The following is a 20,543-nucleotide window of genomic DNA, read 5'->3' on the forward strand; positions in this document are numbered from 1 at the left end:
ATTAAGAACAGATATTTCTGCAAGCTAGCATTTCAGAGAACACTAGGACATTCTGGAGTGTTCAGTTGGGTTGTTAAGCCTACTAATGCTTAGATATTTTTTCAGCTATATTTTAATCAGGTTTGCCCTGTTGGGCAAGATCCATTTTCACAAGGGGCAGTAAGAGTACAGCTCAGGGGCAGTAAGAGTACAGCTCTGCAACTATAGGCTTCATCTTGCTTTTCATATACTTGTGGACAAATAATTATATCATCTTTGTCTTTCATGATAATGGCAATGACTACTGCACGTGTCTTATGTGACAGCACACTGCCTGACCTGATTCTGAACTAAGTGGTGTTACTTTGAATTTATTATAGACAGGTAGCTTGACTATTTGCATAGATTTTGCTGAGAGCTGATTCTGAAGCATGGGAAGATGATGAATAAAAGATTTGTCTTCTTGTAGGATTTGTCTTTGCCATGTTTCTTTCTGTATTGCAGATCCTAAGCTCCCTTTTAAATGCTGTGAAGTGCATATACATATGAGAGATCGGGGATGCACTGCTCATAGATGAGCTTGAAAAAGAAAAATGCATTACTAAGTTTTGATGAGCAAAATGTCTTTAGCAACACACATCCATGTGTGGAGTAATGATGGATGGCATTATACTGAACAGAAAACACAGAAAGCAGGAATTTGATGATATTGAGGTTCACCAGGGTCTAAGAATGTGTCCTTTGCCCACTGTTGTGCAGCATCAGAGTTGATTGATTTATTATCATTTGACTGAAAAGCAATTGACTGTAAACCCATGTGACCATAAAGCAATTAACTGAAAACCATTTGACTGAAAAAAAAACATTTGACTGAAACACATTTGCCTGAAAATCCAGATGGCCAAAGTCCATTTCACTGAATCATACATCATTGAAAATATTTAACATAAGAAAATGCAACATAAAATAATTTTTGAAGGGCAGCAAATCCCCTGCACCCCAATGGGAGAGGCTCCACCCTCCAAACTTCCCTTAATTTTATATACAAATTCCACGGCTGCACAACCAAATGAGAAAAGAAGAAAAACATACACAGTGAATCAGTGTTGGTGCACAAACGTCTATTTATATGGAGGGTGTGACATAACAGGGATTTTGCCAATCCACACATAAGTGTCTAGACTCACCTTTCCAGCAAATTGTGTCCTCAGAAATGGCACCATCAGATATCATCTACACTTTCAAACACTTTTCTATGATTTGTGATTCTGTGAAATGGGTTTGAGTCAAGTGAGTTTGCAGTCAAATGATTTTCAGTCAAACGGGTTTTCAGTCAATTGCTTTTCAGTCAAATTCTTTCAAACATTTGATTTTTAATCACGTGCAGTTCAGTCAAATGATAATAAACCTTATTAAAGTAGATCATGGAGGGTGCAGAGCAGATTGCCTCCCTTCATAGAATGTAGGCCATTTTTTTCAGAAAAAAAACTTGTCACAGCAATAATCCTAAACAAACTACAAGCAGTTGACAGGTCAAACTTAAAAGAAATTGCCATTAGAAGAGGCTATAGCTTACTTTAACACTAAATTCCTAAGTATCCTTTATTCCTATGGTCCAGCAGGTACAATAAAATCTAGATGAAATACAGCATCATGGCTCATAAAAGATACCATATCTAAAATCAAAACTAGAAACAGAGCCTGGGCCAGCTGGAGAACAACCAAAGCCCCACTCAACCACATAAAATATCGTCAACTCAGGAATGACACAAAAAAATCTATTTTACTGGATAAAAAAAGCTTCTACCACAATCTCTTACAAAAACACCAAAACAAACCCAAAAAGTTCTGGGCAGGCTTAAATCAACTACTTCATCCAGGTCATTCTACTACCCCAACCCCAGCTAACCTTATCCATAGTTCCCCAAAGGCCATAGCCAGCGCTTACAATTTTTTCACTGAAACAATCCAATCCCTAGCAAATGAACTAACATCCACAAACTTAAACCACATGCCTAATATCTCCACTAATCACCCTGAATTTAGCTTCCAACCACTATCAACTAGTTTTATCAAAACTCTTCTAAAAATACGAAAACCTACCACCCTAGCTGCTGACCTCCTCCCTGCAGAGTACCTACAGATAGCTGCAGATGCCATTACATATCCCATATCTATCCTTATTAACAGAACTTTAACTGAAAACGCTATCCTTTCCCTCTGAAAAATATTCCACGTCATCCCACTCCATAAAAGTGGTAGCTCTACAAACATATCCAACTATAGACCCATTGCCATTCTTTCTCCACTAGCCAAAATAATGGAGAAATGTATACACAAACAACTAATGCAATACCTTATACAGAATAAATTACTATCCAACTCCCAGCATGGCTTCAGGCCATACCACAGCACCACCTCAGCCCTCCTTTCTTTTACTAATGCCATAAACCAAATCAGAAATTACAACAGGCTAACCTCTGCCCTCTTCCTTGACCTATCAAAAGCCTTTGACATGGTCAACCATGAACTTCTCATACTGTCTTTAAGATCTATTTCCCTCAATAAGCACACTATCCAGTGGTTTCAGTCCTCTCTGACTGATAGACAACAGGCAGTACTATGGCAGGGTAAACTCTCCAATTAGCTACCTCTCATACTTGGTCCGCTACTCTTCTCTATTTTTATCAACAATCTTCACACTACTATCACTAAAGCTACCTGTATTCAATATGCAGATGATTCCACTTTGATCTCTTCAGCCACCTCCCCATCTGACTGCAAATCTTAACTCAAAATACATTTAACACCATTGAGAATTGGCTCACCAACCAACACCTACTACTGAACCCCAATACAACTAAACTTCTACTCTTCACCCCCCACTAGTAGATCTGCCACACTGTCATTCTCCATCTCATCTAACAATGGCACCTCTATCTCCCCAAATCAACACACTAAAAGGGGTTATCATAGACAATAATCTCAAATTTGACTTACAGGTCAACAAAAACATACAGACCCTCAATAAGAAGCTAGGATCACTGTTTAAAAACAAGACACTTTTAACCCCACTGGCTAGGACTGTAATCGCCCGATCACACCTTCTGTCTACTCTTTTATATGCCTTACCTGTACTCTCAAACCTCAACAAAACCGAACTAAGTAAGCTATCCCATAGCTACAACCATATTGCCAGATTCACCACTGGCTCCACCTACAGAACCCACCACTGCCAGAACCTGAAACAACTAGAGTGGCTAGAACTGCCCAACTTAATACAATTCAATCAACTCTTAATAGCACACAAAGTTCTGTACCACCCAGAGGATACCCCCTCACTAATAAATGTTATTAAGCCATATAACAACCTAGGATCCCTATGGCCAGCTGATAAACTACTGGTCCAAACCCACAAAGCTAATAACTCAGCTGGTGAATCCCTGTTCGCCAACTTTGTTGGCAAAACCTGGAACTCGTTGCCAAACTATATAATGCTGCAATCTTCCAAACGTCTCTTCGAAAGAAACCTCAAACAGCATCTCAAAGTGAACTAGCTATGTCCATGCACCAACACTGACTAACCTATAAACTGATAGCATAATCAGTAATTATCATTACATGTAACTACGCCACTAAGCTCTGTATCCAATCTAACTTGTAACTGCATCTGTCAATGAGAATTGTGAACTCCCTATTAGGGAACACTACATATCCAATGTATATAATGTGAATAATCACTTTGCTTTCATATATTCTATTTGTTTTTCTTAACTTCGTGTGTAAACAATTTATGTTTTGTCTATTTGGAGTTTTGTTTTTTAACTTCTTGTATAATCAATGTGTGTCTTGTCTATGTGGAGCTTTTCTCCCCAGGCCTCAGATGAAAATGGACATGTATCCAGTAGGACAATCCTGGTAAACAAATGTAAAATAAATAAAATAGTAAATTTTTGTTTGACTTTTGGAGTTCTGACATTTTGTGTTCTGCATAATGCCATTCGGCATTTCAGATAGTTGGCTTTATAAATGTATTCCATGGGGAGAGCACTATATAATGAAAAGTGCACCATTCTTCTCTAGGCCATCTTTGTTTTCCTATTGCTATGGCTGGATTGATTGCTCAGTGTAAGAACACCATGCAGTAGATTTGATTGGTATTCTGGGCAATGGACTTCCTGGCTTTGGGTGTTATTTGTCTTCTACCCCATATAGTGCACCTAGTTGTTCATTTATTTATTCAATAAAGGGATCAGTGTCCTAGTGAAACTGCATTTTCCTGTCAGTGTCTAGGCTATAATATTACAGTCTGACACCTCTATAAATGTAGTCTGAGGGACCCTTTATTAAAAGACTGTGTGCTGTGTTGTCACTTGTTATGTTATGTTTGCTGAAAATCATGACTCTTTTTTTTTTTTAATTAAACAAAAGTTTAATATCAGTAAGCTCAGTCATTAGCTGAAGCTGTCAAAACAGGCTTGCAAGGTGCTTCTAAGTGAATTCATACCAAATCAATGCAAATCAGAGTAGGGTCATCGGCATAAATGATTGCATTATTATTATTACTATTATTATTATTATCATTATGATAATAATGATGATATTTATTAGTAAGCATTTGGTACCCAGTAGTTATGTAATATGCTAGTGAATGACTGCTATCATGCATTGTTTTGGTGTGCAAGCCCAAATAACTTTGCTTCTATTGTAGAACATTTCATCAAATCCTGGCTCTTTGAGCATTTCATGGGATAGTGTACTGAAGGTTTTGGAGCAGTCCATAGGTTCATAGGTTCATAGGTTGGTACTAGGCTATCAGCCCTAGGGCCTATACATGCCTAGCCATAACAATTCCCTGGCTATTTCTTCCCACACTTCCATGTGCTTCATGGCCTTTATAAAGTGAACCTGATGTGTGGTCTGTTAGCTTAACTAGTGCACTGCTCTTATCTTGTCTAAGTCTACTCTAAATGTATGTTGTGTCTTGGTGAGGATTTGCAGTCTGTTTAGATGTTCCACTACCTGTTGGTGCACTGTTCCTTCTAGTACTTTAGTCAGTGGATTAGTGTGATCATCACCCTTTGTAATGGCATTATCTTACTACTCTACCATTGTTTGGCTACTGCACTGTCAGCAAGCTCTGATATTCTAATTGATATGCTAATACTGTCAGTAGATATGCTATCCATAGAGTGAGATGATTTATGTAGGGTAATTGTAATAGATCAGAAAATCTGTTTGGCCCTATATGATGAACTTGGTCACAATAAGGGGAGGATGTCTTTGATTCTCAGTCTATTCAAGGTACAGTTTTCTGTCATCTGTGTTTACTTGGCTTCAGCCCACTAGGTCAGACTTCAGGAATAACTATAGGGCTTTGGAGTGTTTGCTCATGTGGTGAGCCATCTAAATGTCAGTGTCGTAAACTTCAAGGTGATGCAAGGAAGATAAAAATTATGCATAAACAGGACATATAATTTGTAAGAGATAAATGAAATGACTAGTCAACATCATGAATACCTTTCTTCTTCCAAAAAAAATGACATTGGATTATTCATGAAGAACACATTTGTTGTGAAGTAACTCTAGCTATAACAAAAAACTGCCCATAACATTGGTAATAATGAAGTTATAGCAAAACCCATAGGCTGGTCAAATCCAAGTGAGTATTAACCTGCATTTTTGAGTATTAAGATTTGACATTACAACACAAATGCAGATAAAGAATGTGGTCATGGAAATGTTGTCTGAGTCATATAAAGGGCTATATCTACAAAGAGATCATTGTTCCAGGTTCTCCACAATAAAAGAGAAAAAAAGGTTTGTCCTATATTTGAGAGCCAGAAGCAAGTTATGAAGTAATGACCTATGATCTAAATGTAGGAAGTGCTGTAAAAATTCATTTAACTCACCTGGGTCACCTACATTTTGCACCAGACAGATGTTTAGACTTAAAGCTGTGACAGTAAGAGAAGTCCATCCATTTCAAGGAGCAATCTCACAAGATTGAGGGAATGTTCATTTATGAGCACCTTTCTATGTTCAAGGTAGATCTCAAGTTGTCTCCATCCAACCAAAGAGAAAAAGTGCACAGCCAAAGGAACAGGCTATGCAGCATTGATTAAAGGTCTTTCAGGAAGCTGATATTAATGCTAAACTTTATGTAACTTGATGGTAGTGTTTCTCCTTATATACGCGCGTTGACATTCAAACTTTCTCCTGTAAGTCACAACGATATTTTTATGCCATAACAATCTCTGTTAACTTTCTGCCAGTCTTGATTCATAGTGTATAAACTAGCAGCATTTTATGGATGGTTTCTTGAGAACAATGAAAGTCAAGACAGTGGTAAAGGGGGAATAGAGCAGTGTTTGAAGATGTCATTACATGGAAGGGGAATTCACATTATTTCATGCTGTTACATAATGTAAGCTGGCTCTTTGTATACCCAATAACAAGTACCAATATTTTTAAGGGTAATGAATGACCAGTCAAGCTATGTCTCATGCTGAAACTAATTATTCACTTCACCCAAGAATAATACAACTGAATAGCTTAATCAGAAATACTAAAGATACTGGAACTGGGTAGTATATGGCACAAAACCTGCAATGGGGGTCTGAAAAGATGAGGATGTATAGAAAAAAAATGAAATAATGTTAATCTATAGTCACACATACACATACACTACTGGAGAGGCATATACTAATTTGATGAATAACAAATATAGTGCAGAATTCAAAGAAATTCTTTATACTCACTCTAATTGGCTGCAGAGGATTAGTCATTTGGTGTTGCAGAGACACTCCCTAATTCCGAGACATGGTAAAGGCACACATTGTCCCAGTCCCCTTCAATAATGCACAGACACCAAATTACATTTAATGACCTTTATTAATTTCACACATAACTATATTATATTATTTTCAAATATTAATTATAACAGGAAAGACCTTGTAACCACAACATGAAAATCTTCATAATATATGTCAGGGACAGCATACCCACTCACCCTCTACAAATAAGCAGCGTCCATATCTCCACTCATTTATTCTTGTCAAGCAACATCCTACAGCTCACTTTCATCTCCAAAACTCCTTGCATCACCACACAACATCAAGAGGGGGACACAAGAGGGACAAGCCTGCCCTTCTTCTCCCCCCAATACCAACCTCCATAACCCTAACAAACAAATTAACCAAAAGAAAAAATGGGAAAGGAGGGTGGGTTGCAAATTCACCCTAAAATGTGGATCTTCTTCCCAGTTACACCATACTTAAAACTGAAGTCCCACCCTACATCTACCTCACTTCCACTAAAGTCCCATTAACAGATTAACCCATCCTTTCCCAAAGTCTGATCAAACCTATCTCTTTTTTTAATCCTAACCACCTTCCCCAACAAATCTTCCACCCCCACCCCACTTAACTCACTCTAACCCTCACCAAAAAAGAGGTAGAACAGAAGAAAAACAAGCCTGCCTCTCTTTTCTGCCCACCAGCCTGATCTCAGGCTGCTCCCCCTCTCTTACAAAAGAAGTACCACCAAACCTTCTAAAAATAAACTTAAATGCAGGTAAAACAAATCTAAACCAAACTCATTCAAGTGCACCACATTGGATCTATACCAAACTGGATCATTGCCATCAAAATTCACATACCCAATGCACCCAACTGATGTGCCAGCCTATTGTTAACAAACCTTCATGCTCACACCAAAGCCATAACACTAGATGCATTCTTCCAACACAAATGCAGTACTATCTCTGAACAAACAATGCACATGTCTGGGTATAATGTCTGCAACATAAACAGATCCTCCTTTATCTTATTCACCAACTGCTTATTAGGAATTATTCCAAAGTCATTACCAACCAAATGTATCACCAATATTCAAAGAAGCCCCATCCATACCCATATCACTTCAGTTTCATCTATAATCTGAGTCCACCTAAGACCTGTAATCCCATGCCAACTAATTGTCAATTCCAATCAACGCAAACCCAATTATTTTCCATCCATCCTAACTGCTGCCCTCTTTGCTGCCCAATGGATATAAAAATGGTCCAAGATGACAATCTGCTTTCCTGAAAAGCAATATATATATATATATATATATATATATATATATATATATATATATATATATATATATATATATATATATATATATATATAAAGGTCTAGGACTCTTGCACAAATGCACCTTTCACCGAATCACTAATGGTCGGGCATACTTACATGAAAATGCTTTTCACCGAAGCAGCATTTTTGTGTAAGTATGCCTGTTGTGCCGGTCGTACTATGGTGTGGATAAGGGAAAATTCCCTTTTCTCCACTGTAGTGTGATCTCAGAGTGAGAATATTAAAGTAAGGGGTGTGTGGGGGGGGTGCAGGGGGGCTTGCGCCCCCTGTGCAAAAGTAGATTTAATGTATTTTTTTAACACAGTTTAGTGAAAGCGCTTTTTCGGTGAAAGCGCTTTCTTTAAAGTTTGCTTTGTGATAGTAGATTCGGACTATTGAAGTTTTGTTCAACAATCCTAGATCTACATATATATATATATATATATATATATATATATATATATATATATATATATATATATATATTTATATAAATTATCAGTGGCATTCATTACCTAATATAAGACAAAAAGGCATTGAAAGACCACATCCCCACTCTCCTGCCTTACCAATAAAGAAAGAATGAGAGGAGAACTTTTCACCTGAAAAACCCATATATCACAACACCCTTCTTATTACATGTACAAACTGATCACCTTTTACCATCCTACCCCTCTTTCCACTGAAAAAAACAAATTCTGAGGACTCCACATATATGTTTGCATTAATTCTTTATCCCAACCCACTGGACAAAGCCCCTCACTCCTATATTTCCTAAGAAGTATTCACATGCCCTTCCCTAACTGATCTGTTTTAGACCTATGTAATCAAATGTGCACTGACCCTGGAAAAACCATAACATTTCATCATACTAATGTCCTTAACAGCTCTGACACCCAAAATGCCCCAAAGTACATCCATAAACACAAAGTAACCCACAAAATATAATCCACTGACTCATCCACCACTACAGCTAAACCCTTCAATAAAACCTACAAAATCTGTCTCAACAGCCAATGCACATCCATATTCATTCTAACAACTCTACCCCATCCTCTCAGCATATGCCCCACCATCTAAGATTTTGTAAACACATGCAGCTCAGCCATCTGCACAATTAAACTAATTGCTGCTAAGTCCACCTTTACCAGTTGTACTGCCTTACCCTGTCCCAAAGCCTGAGCCAAGTATCACAATAATAGTTCCTTTGACCAAACCCCTTCATCCACAGTCAACTGCAAAATAAACTTATCAAAATCACATAAGGCCCTACCATAAGCTCTCCTGATAGATGCCGCACAAGAAAACTGCACCAAACTCCTGGTTATGTCAACCCAAGATGCAACACCTTGTCTGGCAACACTATTGGCACCTTCGACACCCCTGGGGCCAACTGTTGAAACCTGGAAAACTGATATTGGGACAGACTGTCAGTAATCTCATTCCTGAATCCTGCTACATGCACTGTTATTAACAAAAAATGTATTAACAAACTCTGCAAAACTAACATACATAAAACCAACAACAACACCAATTTAGATCTCACAGTCTTCGATTGCAAAACTCACACCACTGCCATATTATCCAAATTAAAAATTACCCAATTTTCCCTCAATAACTCAAGCCAAGCTGCTGATGCAACCCAGACTGGCTTTAACTCCATAAAGGCAACATCCCTTTTCTACTCTTCCTTCCAGTCCACTGGCTGAGTCGCAAACCATTTCCCCTCCAAAAAAATGCACCCATCCCAATATCCCCAGCTGCATCCATGAAAAACTACAGCTTCTTTTGACCAACCCAGTCTGTCTGCCAAAAAGAGATACCATTAAACTGCTCCACAAATGTCAACCAAAGTGCCATATCAGCCCACACCAACTTGTTAATCCTGACTCAATGATGTTTGCTCTTCCCTCCTTTCAACAAAAAGGCCACTGACATACAAAAAGTATGCCTGGATAAAGTACCTGACATGCAAAATTCAGAAGCCCTAAAAGCTCTATAACCTCCCTATCCAACCTTATTCTTGCACACCACCTGCCCAATCTTCTCCTTCAATCATGCTATATTATCAACCAGCATGCAAAACAACCCACATTCTGCCTCCACCAATAAACCCAAGAAAGCCAATGCTTTGGCTTGGCCTTCCAACTTCTCCCTAGCCAATGGGCCCACCAGCTCTTCACACATCCAGAAAACTCTTGCAAACCTTTAAACACTCCCTTAAACACATCACCTACTATCAAGACGTCATCCAAGTAATGTATTTCCCTCTGTGCATCTACCCACTGCTGCCAAACCCAATGAAGTACAGTGCCAAATTTCTCGAAAGTTGCACAGGCTAACAAACATCCCATTTGCATAGCCTTATCAAATTAAAATTTGTTCCCAACTAACAGTCACGCCTCCTCCCATAGTGGAAAAATGTGAATGGTAGATTCAATGTCCACCTTCACTAACCATGGATCATTAAACTCCGGAATAACCTTCACAGCAACATGCAAGGATGAATAACTGACATTGGAATCTTTGGCTGAAATGAAGTCATTAATGAAGCTCCCTTCTGGGTATGAAAAATGGTGAATCAGTCTGAATTCACTGGTCACCTTCTTAAGAACCAAACCCAATGGTGAAACCTTGCAAGTCTCAAAAGGGGAGCTGTCAAAAGGACTCAGCAACCTACCTGCCTGTCAAGCAAACCTTCCCCTGTACAGATCGCAAATTATACAGACCACCCCATCCCCCACCACCCTTGATTTAATAGAAATCCCCCAGAAAAGCCCTAAATGATTTTTTCCTTAAGAGAGGAATCAGGAAATTGCTGGAGCATACACTGCAAGACTTCCACCTTAACAGGAGAATGCATCCCCCGGCTAACCCCTTGCCCCCCTAAAGGACACCCCTTCCTGTAACCCTTGAAAATCCCCCCTAACTCAGATATTCTGAAACCCTGGGAAAGTAGAAGGAAAAATGCCCCATCAGTTAAAAGCAAACCTGGAGTCACCAAATTAACCACACAGCACTGCTGGATGGCTCCCCAATTTGAAAAAGTATGCAAGAACTTAAGCCCTACCCATTAGCAATGTCCCACATTAAAATCCCAACATACTCCACCTTCTCTCCCTACATTCCTCCTGTATTAACCAACCTAAAGCTATCTACCATAGTAGCTAGCCCTATATCTGGATCTCTAACCTCCCAGCAGAGAGAGTGATCAACTGCTTTCCGTTTCCGAAACCTCTGGCCATACCATAACCAAGCAGATCCTGACCACAAATGCTGAGCCTCCCACATCATAAGAAAGTAAGCCAAGAGCAGTAAAGCCAAGGAAGTATCCTTCTCCAGCCAAACTGCCATGTAGTAGACAAAACCTACTACCCAATTATCTCATGTCCTAGGTCGCAACCTACATACTCTCTTCCTCCCCAACGCTGGTTAAGCTGCCAAAATGTCCTTGCCTTTTACCAGCTCTGATTCCACCAGTCACTGCACCCCTTCTACATCAATTAATTCAAGGTATCAACATAATCCCCCCAGCAAATTGTTTCCTTAACTGAGGACCGAATGTGACTGGTCAGGAAAACTGTCCATGTTGCTTGCCCTAAAGCCTGCGTAGTTAACCAGTCATCCAGCCATAGGCCAAAATCTGACCCAACTTCAGAAAATGATCTGACCCCACCAATGAATGGCCCCATGCTCCCCATAGACAACCCTATGCTATCCTCCCCACTGATGGCTTCACCCTGTGTCTGGTCCTGACACCTCTGTCTACCCCCAAGACCCTCCAGCATCACCTGACTCTTGATACACCACACCCAAAACTACCCCAAAATCATTCCCAGCACACTCCAAACTTACCCTACCTAATGGGGCTCCCAACAGCATGTCATTATCTGCTGCTATGTCCTGAGCCCCTGCAGCCACAGGAAGAGCCACTGCAACCACCTCTCTTGACTGCTGTGCTCACTTCCCACAAGCCACTGACCTTGTCTTTGCTGACAGATGTCATCTCTTTCAGCTGGATTCACCCACATCATGTGCCATCCCAGACTTAGCATTAGGCACCTCCTGGAACAGCTCCTATGCCTGCGCAATGATAGCTTTCCTACCTCTGCCTTAAACTTAAAAGTTAAAAAAGAGACTATTAATATGGAGAAAAAAATACCTCCCCCTCCCACTCTATGAAACACACAAAACTGAGATACATTTCTGAATTAAAACAAATCCATTACTCTGGTTGTTGTTTAATATATGAGCTGCAATCCACCACTCTTTCTTCAAATTACACCCACTTCAGAATGGGGACAGAGCCAAAACACATCCCAAATCTGGGACAGCTCTACAAAACCTCTTCCTCAGTCAGGGAGTGGATAAAGAGAGATCAAAACAACATACTTAATAACCTTCCCTGTTTTTTATTTTTATTTATTTATTTTTTTTATGACAAACATCCAACCTTTCTAGCCTGTACTTGTCATTACTTACAAAAAGCAGGAGCATACATGGGACTTAATGCAATGACTATAGAACAGATATTTAAGCAGACAGCACAAGACAGCATATCTCTCAACCCCTTAGTGCCAAATCAGAACAAAGCTGGACAAAATGGGGGGAAAAATGCTCAAAATTAGAGAAAGATTTTAAATGTTGCTGTTATAAACTTAACAAGTAGCTAGAGTAACAGGGTTTGTGTTAACATACATTTTCTGAATGATTTAAAGTCTGAAATTCAAATGTATATCATTATTTAGTGACTTCAGCCCTCAGATCATCTCAGCGATTTGTCAGAAAACCACAAATATTATGAGGAATAGACCAAAATATAAGGCAAATTTCTGGACTTTCTGTGAAAATCTGGACAGTTGAGAGGTATGCATGATGGAGAAGGATTGTCCATTGTTCTGTATATTCAGCCATAAGAACAATTCCCTTCTCCCTCCCCCCATAATGGCCAATGTCACACACTGCCCATGCATGGTAAGCAACTTCTGCATGCGGGTGTCTGCAAGCCTGCAAATGAACTAACTGCCACACTCAGCTTGTATGTCACCTACCAACAAAAGCAGCAACACTCCACTATCACCACCAACAGTTATAAAGGAAATACCAACCCAAGCAAGTTGGCTTTCATTACTTTTACCAACAGTTAAATCCCATCATGCAGGCATGGTGCCCATTCGTAAGCAGAACCCAGAAAACAACCAAAAAACATCACTCTTAACTCATGGGGGCATAATCCAGCCCCCAAAAGCCACAAGACGCTATCCTATCACCAACAATGCCCCTCTGATAAATTCAACAAATGGCAACAACCCCCCCACAAAAAACCCAGCAAAGAGCCACAATGAAAATTATCATAGGGTGGAAGCACCTCACCAACAAGCCAAGGCATCAAAGAGCTGCCACCAACAATTCTCATAGGGTGAAAACACCCCATCAACCAACAAAGTCATATCCTGAAAATACATCAGCCTGCCAACAACTGCCCTACAAACACTAGCCATCAACGAACAGCAGTATTACTAGCTAAAATCTAGGTTCATGGACCTTGAAACTAAAGTACAGTACTAAAACCCCTTAATGACTGCAAACCTTCTCTACCCAACCTCCTATAACCCCTGTTACTCACAGCAGCACTTAAAGCACAATGCTCGATAACCTAATCAATCCTAATAAACTACACTGCATATCTACTCTACCAGTACAAGTCATCATGGAGATAAGTCTGTAATGTTGCAAATTCATGCCAAAATGTGATTCTTCTTCCAAGTTACACAGTACTATAAAACTTAAGTCCCACCCTACATTTACCTCGCTTCCTCTAAAGTCCCCTTAACAAATTAACCCATTATTTCCCAAAGTACGGTCAAACCTACCTCTTTTATTAATCCTAACCCCCTTCCACAACAAATATCCTACCCCATTTAACTCACTCTAACCCTCATCAAAGACGTCCCTGGACAAATTTGTTTCTTCCCAAACCTCACTTACCATGTCTTTGAACTGACACTACACTGCCTGACAACACTAATGTTTTTCCTGCCAGCCCATGCATTCTGGTAGTATACCAGATGCATATATTCAGGCACCTATGTGCACACAGACACACACACACACACACACACACACACACACACACACACACACACACACACACACACACACACACACACACACATATGCTCTCTCTCTCTCTCTCTCTCTTTCAGGCATCCACCCAAACCAAACACAGACACACATCCAAACACCAACATACAAGCTGGCACATACATTTACTCACTTTACATAATTCAAGGAGATGATGGAAGACTTTATCAGAGAAACAGAACTTACTTGACAAAAGTTTCTACAACTCTAAATGGGCATTTCTCCAACATAGCATCCACTCAGTGTCTGAAGGTTTTTGATGTAGCACTGTGAGTCTGAGTACGATGACAAGAAACAGACTAACATCAACAATTAATGAGTTCTAGTGATTACATGATCCAGAATGTGTATTGTAAAGCAATTCCCAAACAGACTAATGTCAACAATTAATGAGCTCTAGTGATTTTATGATCCAGAATGTGTATTGTAAAGCAATTCCCAAAGAGACTAATGTCAACAATTGAGTTCTAGTGATTGTACAATCCAGAATGTGCATTGTAAAGCAATTCCCAAACAGACTAATGTCAACAATCACTTCTAGTGATTGTACAATCCAGAATGTGCATTGTAAAGCAATTCCCAAATAGAATAATGTCAACAATTAATGAGTTCTAGTGATTGGACGATCCAGAATGTGCATTGTAAAGCAATTCCCAAACAGATTAATGTCAACAATTAATGAGTTCTAGTGATTGTACGATCCAGAATGTGCATTGTAAAGCAATTACCAAATAGACTAATGTCGACAATTAATGAGTTCTAGTGATTGTGCGATACAGAATGTGCATTGTAAAGCAATTCCCAAACAGACTAATGTCAACAATTAATGAGTTCTAGTGATTGTACGATCCAGGATGTGCATTGTAAAGCAATTCCCAAATAGACTAATGTCAACAATTAATGAGTTTTAGTGATTATACGATAAAGAATGTGCATTGTAAAGCAATTCCCAAACAGTCTAATGTCAACAATTAATGAGTTATAGTGATTGTGAGATCCGGAATGTGCATTGTAAAGCAATTCTCAAACAGACTAATGTCAGCAATTAATAAGTTCTAGAGATTTAACAATCCAGAATGTGCATTGTAAAGTAATTCCCAAACAGACTACTACTCATACCAATAGTCTATTGCCATTTGCAGAGGTGGCTGTAAACTGTCAATAAATCTAAGGAAAAAGACACTGCAATTGCAATGACTAGAAATAAGTATACCACCAGATATGTCAGAGCCACTAAAAGCTTTCCAGGTTTATGGACTGCATGAGTGAAAGAAATGGATTTTGCCAAAAATTGCTATAATGGGCTCTACTGTTGTTCTGAAATTTAATTATTTTATATCACATAGCATACATAGACAGAGGTAGTACTATATAATAAACAAATTAAACATAATTTAATGAATTGCAACCTAAGGAAGATGTCTTAATGATGTGGTTTCTGCGTCATGTGATGCCGAAGAGTCAGATGCTATATCTCTAGTACAGTTTAATACTGGATGTTAATATGGTATTTGTTGTCTCTTCATTGACAGTAAATCCTGATATTAAATATTGTCACAACACAAGATATTACAGTGATGACTGTCTTTTAGAAAGCAACAGTAATTTATTTTCATTTATTCAGCTCTGACAACTGACCGACTAACATAACTGATAGCCTACAGAATATATCATTATGGGGCTATATAAAGGTATGTTGATTGGGTTTGTGTAAGACATATTGCCCTTGTTCATAGGTTCATAAGTTGATACTAGGCTATCGGCCCTAGGGCCTATACAAGCCTAGCCATAACAATTCCCTGGCTATTTCTTCCCACACTATTTACTTCCCTGGTCCCCTGTCTAGCAGGTCGACTGATGTGATCCCCGGGGTAAATTTCCTTTCTCCCATCCAGTCGTCAAGGTTCCTTTTGAAGAGGGCCAAGGAGGCGCTCTGCTTGACATGTATGGGCAGCCTATTCCAGAGTCTGGGGAGTCTCTGGGTCAGGAACCTATCCCTCCAGCATGTTTTGTTTATTGTGATGACAAGGTTTAGATCCCTGGAGTGCGTGGCTCTGAGGGATTGGGATTTCTTTAACTGTAGCATGTCCAACAGCCCTGGGTTTAACATGGCCTTGTATGTTAAGCAGAGATAGCCCCGGAGTAGACGATATGGGACAGTGTATAGCTGGAGTTTTTTAAGGTGGTCAGCTTAGGCCTGTGATTTTTTGAGGTATTTCTGCAGTCTTTCCAGTTATTGCAGATGTCCTGAGAGGTACATACCAAATGGGGCTTTGTATTCTATAATGGGTCTAATGAGGGATGAGTACAGTGGGACAATGACCTCCTTTTATTTTGGATGAAAAGCCCTTAGTGATGAGGTGTGCCACATATAAGGATTTCCTGACTATTGTGGCGATGTGGTTATTGAAGGTGAGAGCACTGTCCACCTGTGTCCCTAAGTCTCTTATCACACTTTCAGTGTTTAGTGTACTGCCAAGTATTATGAAACACTCATATTTGAAGTTATAGCTGTATAAAATGCTAATATGTATACTTAAACTGCTCACCTGCCCTGAATGTAGCGTGACATTTTTACAGAATTACATTTAGCGCTGAACTATTGAATAATATGCCATGATGTCAGAGATATTATAAGCAGATTCTGAAAAACTGTAGGAAAAGGTAAACATACTTTATCATTATGAAATTTAAACACAGAGAATATATAGTTTTATAACAGTATCACTGGATGTCACTGGATGAAGGCCATGTTTTTGTACTCTGTCTTTCCAAAGCTCAGCCACTCCAGAATGATCCCATAAAAGAGTGTCAAGGTCAATACATCAATCAATACATTGTCAAGGACCCTCATTTATTTGTCACAACTGCACTTAGGCAAACTTTTTACAAATAGTACAGCTATTTGATCAATAATTGCCACTTAACTTCTTAAATAGCTGCAGAACTTTAAACATAACTGCCTTTCCTAATGCACATGTGCCATGTAGGCTTATGTGTTAATGGTTATTGCAGCTATACTGACCCTAAAATAAATAACTTTAAAAATCAGCCTTGGAATTTTCCAAAAATAAAATACCTTCTGCTTAACAGTTATTCTAAGTTAACCTCTCAATATCATGAAATAGAGCTGACAGTTTCCAGGGTGATAACTTCCCATCTTGCATTACTGTTTCTCCTTACTTGCTTTATTGAATTTTACATTTCATGTCTTTTTATGGACATAAATCTCATATGCATGTGCTACATGTAGCATGCCAGCTCAACCCTTATAATTTAGTTGGAAAAATGAAGCAAAAGATCTGAACTGGCTGATAAATTCTTCTTCATAAAATATAATAATTGTAATAAAACCTTGCAGAAATAAAACATTTGTTGAAATAGACACAATAATTACTAACATTCAGGTTTAACTTCCTTGGTTCTGATGGTTCTGTCTGGTGGTTTTATTTAATGGGTACCTGTTTTTGCTTCTATTTCCAGTATTTTTAAGTAGCAAATTTACATTCATTAAGCTAACTGCCATTTCTAGCAACATCTACTATCATTAGTATATGTGCCTTTTTAATGTAGTAGTCTTTATTCATTTTTTTCCAAATAAGAACTGCACGATTAAATATTAATTGCAAAATGAGGGCATATATGGGAAAGCAAATATGAGCTGACAGACTTATGTCATTTTCCATTCATCCATAACCCCCTTTGTTGCACATGGGGTTGGGGTGTTATATCAACAGTGAGAATCAACTATAGCCAATGTTCACACTACCAGGTGGATAGCCATGCCACAGTTTCTCTTCCATACCACACACATGTTCAAACCTGTGACCAGTTTAGAGTGTCAGTCAACCTACTGCATGTCTTCAAACATGGAAGGAATTGGAGCACCCAAAGGAAACCAATGTGAACACAGGGTGGACATGCAAACACTGCACTGAAGACACCTCAGCCGAGACTTCAACTGGAGATATCTTGCTGTGAGTTGAGAATGTTGTACAGTGTGCCATTGTTCCACCCCTAAGTGGCAATAAAAAAGTAGTTACAACAAAATATACCAAACATTACAGGAAACTTTTTATATTTAAAAAGTAATGTAAATGTGGAAAATAACCCTTGTGTTGCATAACGACTAAAAGTACTTCTTTATGTTTTGTCAAAACTCAACTGACTCCAAGGTGATACAAGCAAGATAAAAAATACACAAACAGGAATTTTAAGAAGTAGCTGAAATGATTAGCCAACCTCATGAGAATTTTTCTTCTTTCATGGAAAAATGATGCTGGGTTCTTTACGAAGAAAACATTTGTTATGAAGTAACTGTAGTTAAAAATAAAAGCCTCAAAAGAAATGGGTAAGAATGAAGTTACAGAAAAATTCAGAAGGTTACTCATAAAGTTTCAAGTAGTTGAAATCTACAAAACAAGCATTTTCAGTTGGTCTCTGACTCCCTATCCCCTTACTTAACTGTAGTAATTGTATGGTTGCACAAGTGATATGTAAAGCAATAACTCAGCCATTGCTGTACATATAAAGAACCTGCAACAGCAGTTGTGCAAAGGCAGTGATTTCATAGAGGGAAAAGAGATCCCAGGTGAGAACTGAAGAATTGAATTTGATAGGAATCACCAGATAACTACCATATTGCCAATTTGCCCCTAAGAGATGACCCAGATTTTTTGGGGGATTTGAAAAATTATGTGGACAGTGGCCTATCCTTTGACCAATATATGTTTATTGTTGTAAGAAAGTCCTTCTGTATTGCAGAGCTTATAAACAAAGGAATCGAGTCTAGATCTAGGTGATGTTATTGTCCTCCTTTTCTCAAACTTCATTAGGACAATCATTGAATATAATACCCACGTTGGTATGTATCTGTACAGACACATGCAACAGCTGGAATGCCCACAGAGATACCTTACTAAAAGGATACAAAGTCCAAACAACATGTCCTACATGCACCGACTCAAAGCCCCGTTACTATGCATGTTATCCTACAGACTGCTAAGTGGAGACCTGTGTCTGGCATACAAGGCATACTCTGACCCATTACTTATGGATTTATTGCATATCAACAAGTCAAATGGCATCAGAAATGCTTGGTTTAAGGATCTAAATCTCTTCTGTAACATCAATAAAAAAGTTTGGAGGGAGAGGGATTTTTCACACAGGATTCTGTTGTTATACAGCAGGCTCCTCATCCACATAAAACAAAGTTCATCCCTGTCCTTTTTCAAGTACAACTTATAACTATTGGATGGAAAAGAAATAAATTACACCAGGGCTGCCTCTTGTACTACTAATGGACAGATAAAGCTCCTAATTGCTTTATCCAATGTTTGGGTCTTCTCACATTATCCATGGTATGATCCCAGTTATTTTAATTATGGGCAATATATAATTATTGAACATGTGATGGATAAGGCCAATCTATAACCAAATGGGATGGATTATTTTTAGCACAAAAAGAGAAACTGGATAGGCTTAAAATGTCCCATAAGGAAACATAGCCTATTACTTAATCTATGAACCCATGAACCTGTGGGAGTCCCAACCATATTTATAATATCTGCTCACTTTCCACTTAAAACATACTCCTTAGCCACTGAAATAATAAGTATACATGATTACTCCAAGGATGGAAAAGGGAACTGAAGCCGAAGTGTACTTCTATTAATTAATTACATGCACTGACAATCCTGGCATGCTGTTTGGCGGCACATATACCTCTATCATTGCCCACCAGAAGAAATGACACTCCTTACACACTCCAGCATATAACATGACAGTCCTAGCCTTGTACAATCCTGGCATGCTGTTTGGCGGCACATATACCTCTATCATTGCCCACCAGAAGAACTGACATTCCTTACACACTCCAGCATATAACATGCCAATCCTAGCCTTGAACATTTCAGACCTTAGTGAGCTATCTCAGTTTTACACAATGTGCAACTCTGATGTGCACAAACATTTTACATAATGTTATCATCTTGCCTGCTTCGTACCAGCTATATCCCCACTAGATAACAAGTACCCGGGGTTTAGTATGGAGTGGACACTTTTACTACTTCTTTTCACTTGGTCAAATGTAACGTGATTAAGGTTGAAACATATCTTATTGAGGTTAGATCAAGATAGGCCAAGCAAAAAATCTTCCTTGGTACATCTCTTAGAAAACATATAACTGTGTCAGGCTTAGATTGAATTTTGTCCCTGAAGTGGGTCCAGTAAGGGAAGAATGCATGAATATGATATCAGAAAAAGTTGGCATCATTTATTGCATGAGCTATTTGAAAC

The sequence above is a fragment of the Protopterus annectens genome, chromosome 3.part0, assembly GCF_019279795.1.
Source record: "Protopterus annectens isolate FY-2018-M chromosome 3.part0, PAN1.0, whole genome shotgun sequence".
Classification (NCBI taxonomy): domain Eukaryota; kingdom Metazoa; phylum Chordata; order Ceratodontiformes; family Protopteridae; genus Protopterus; species Protopterus annectens.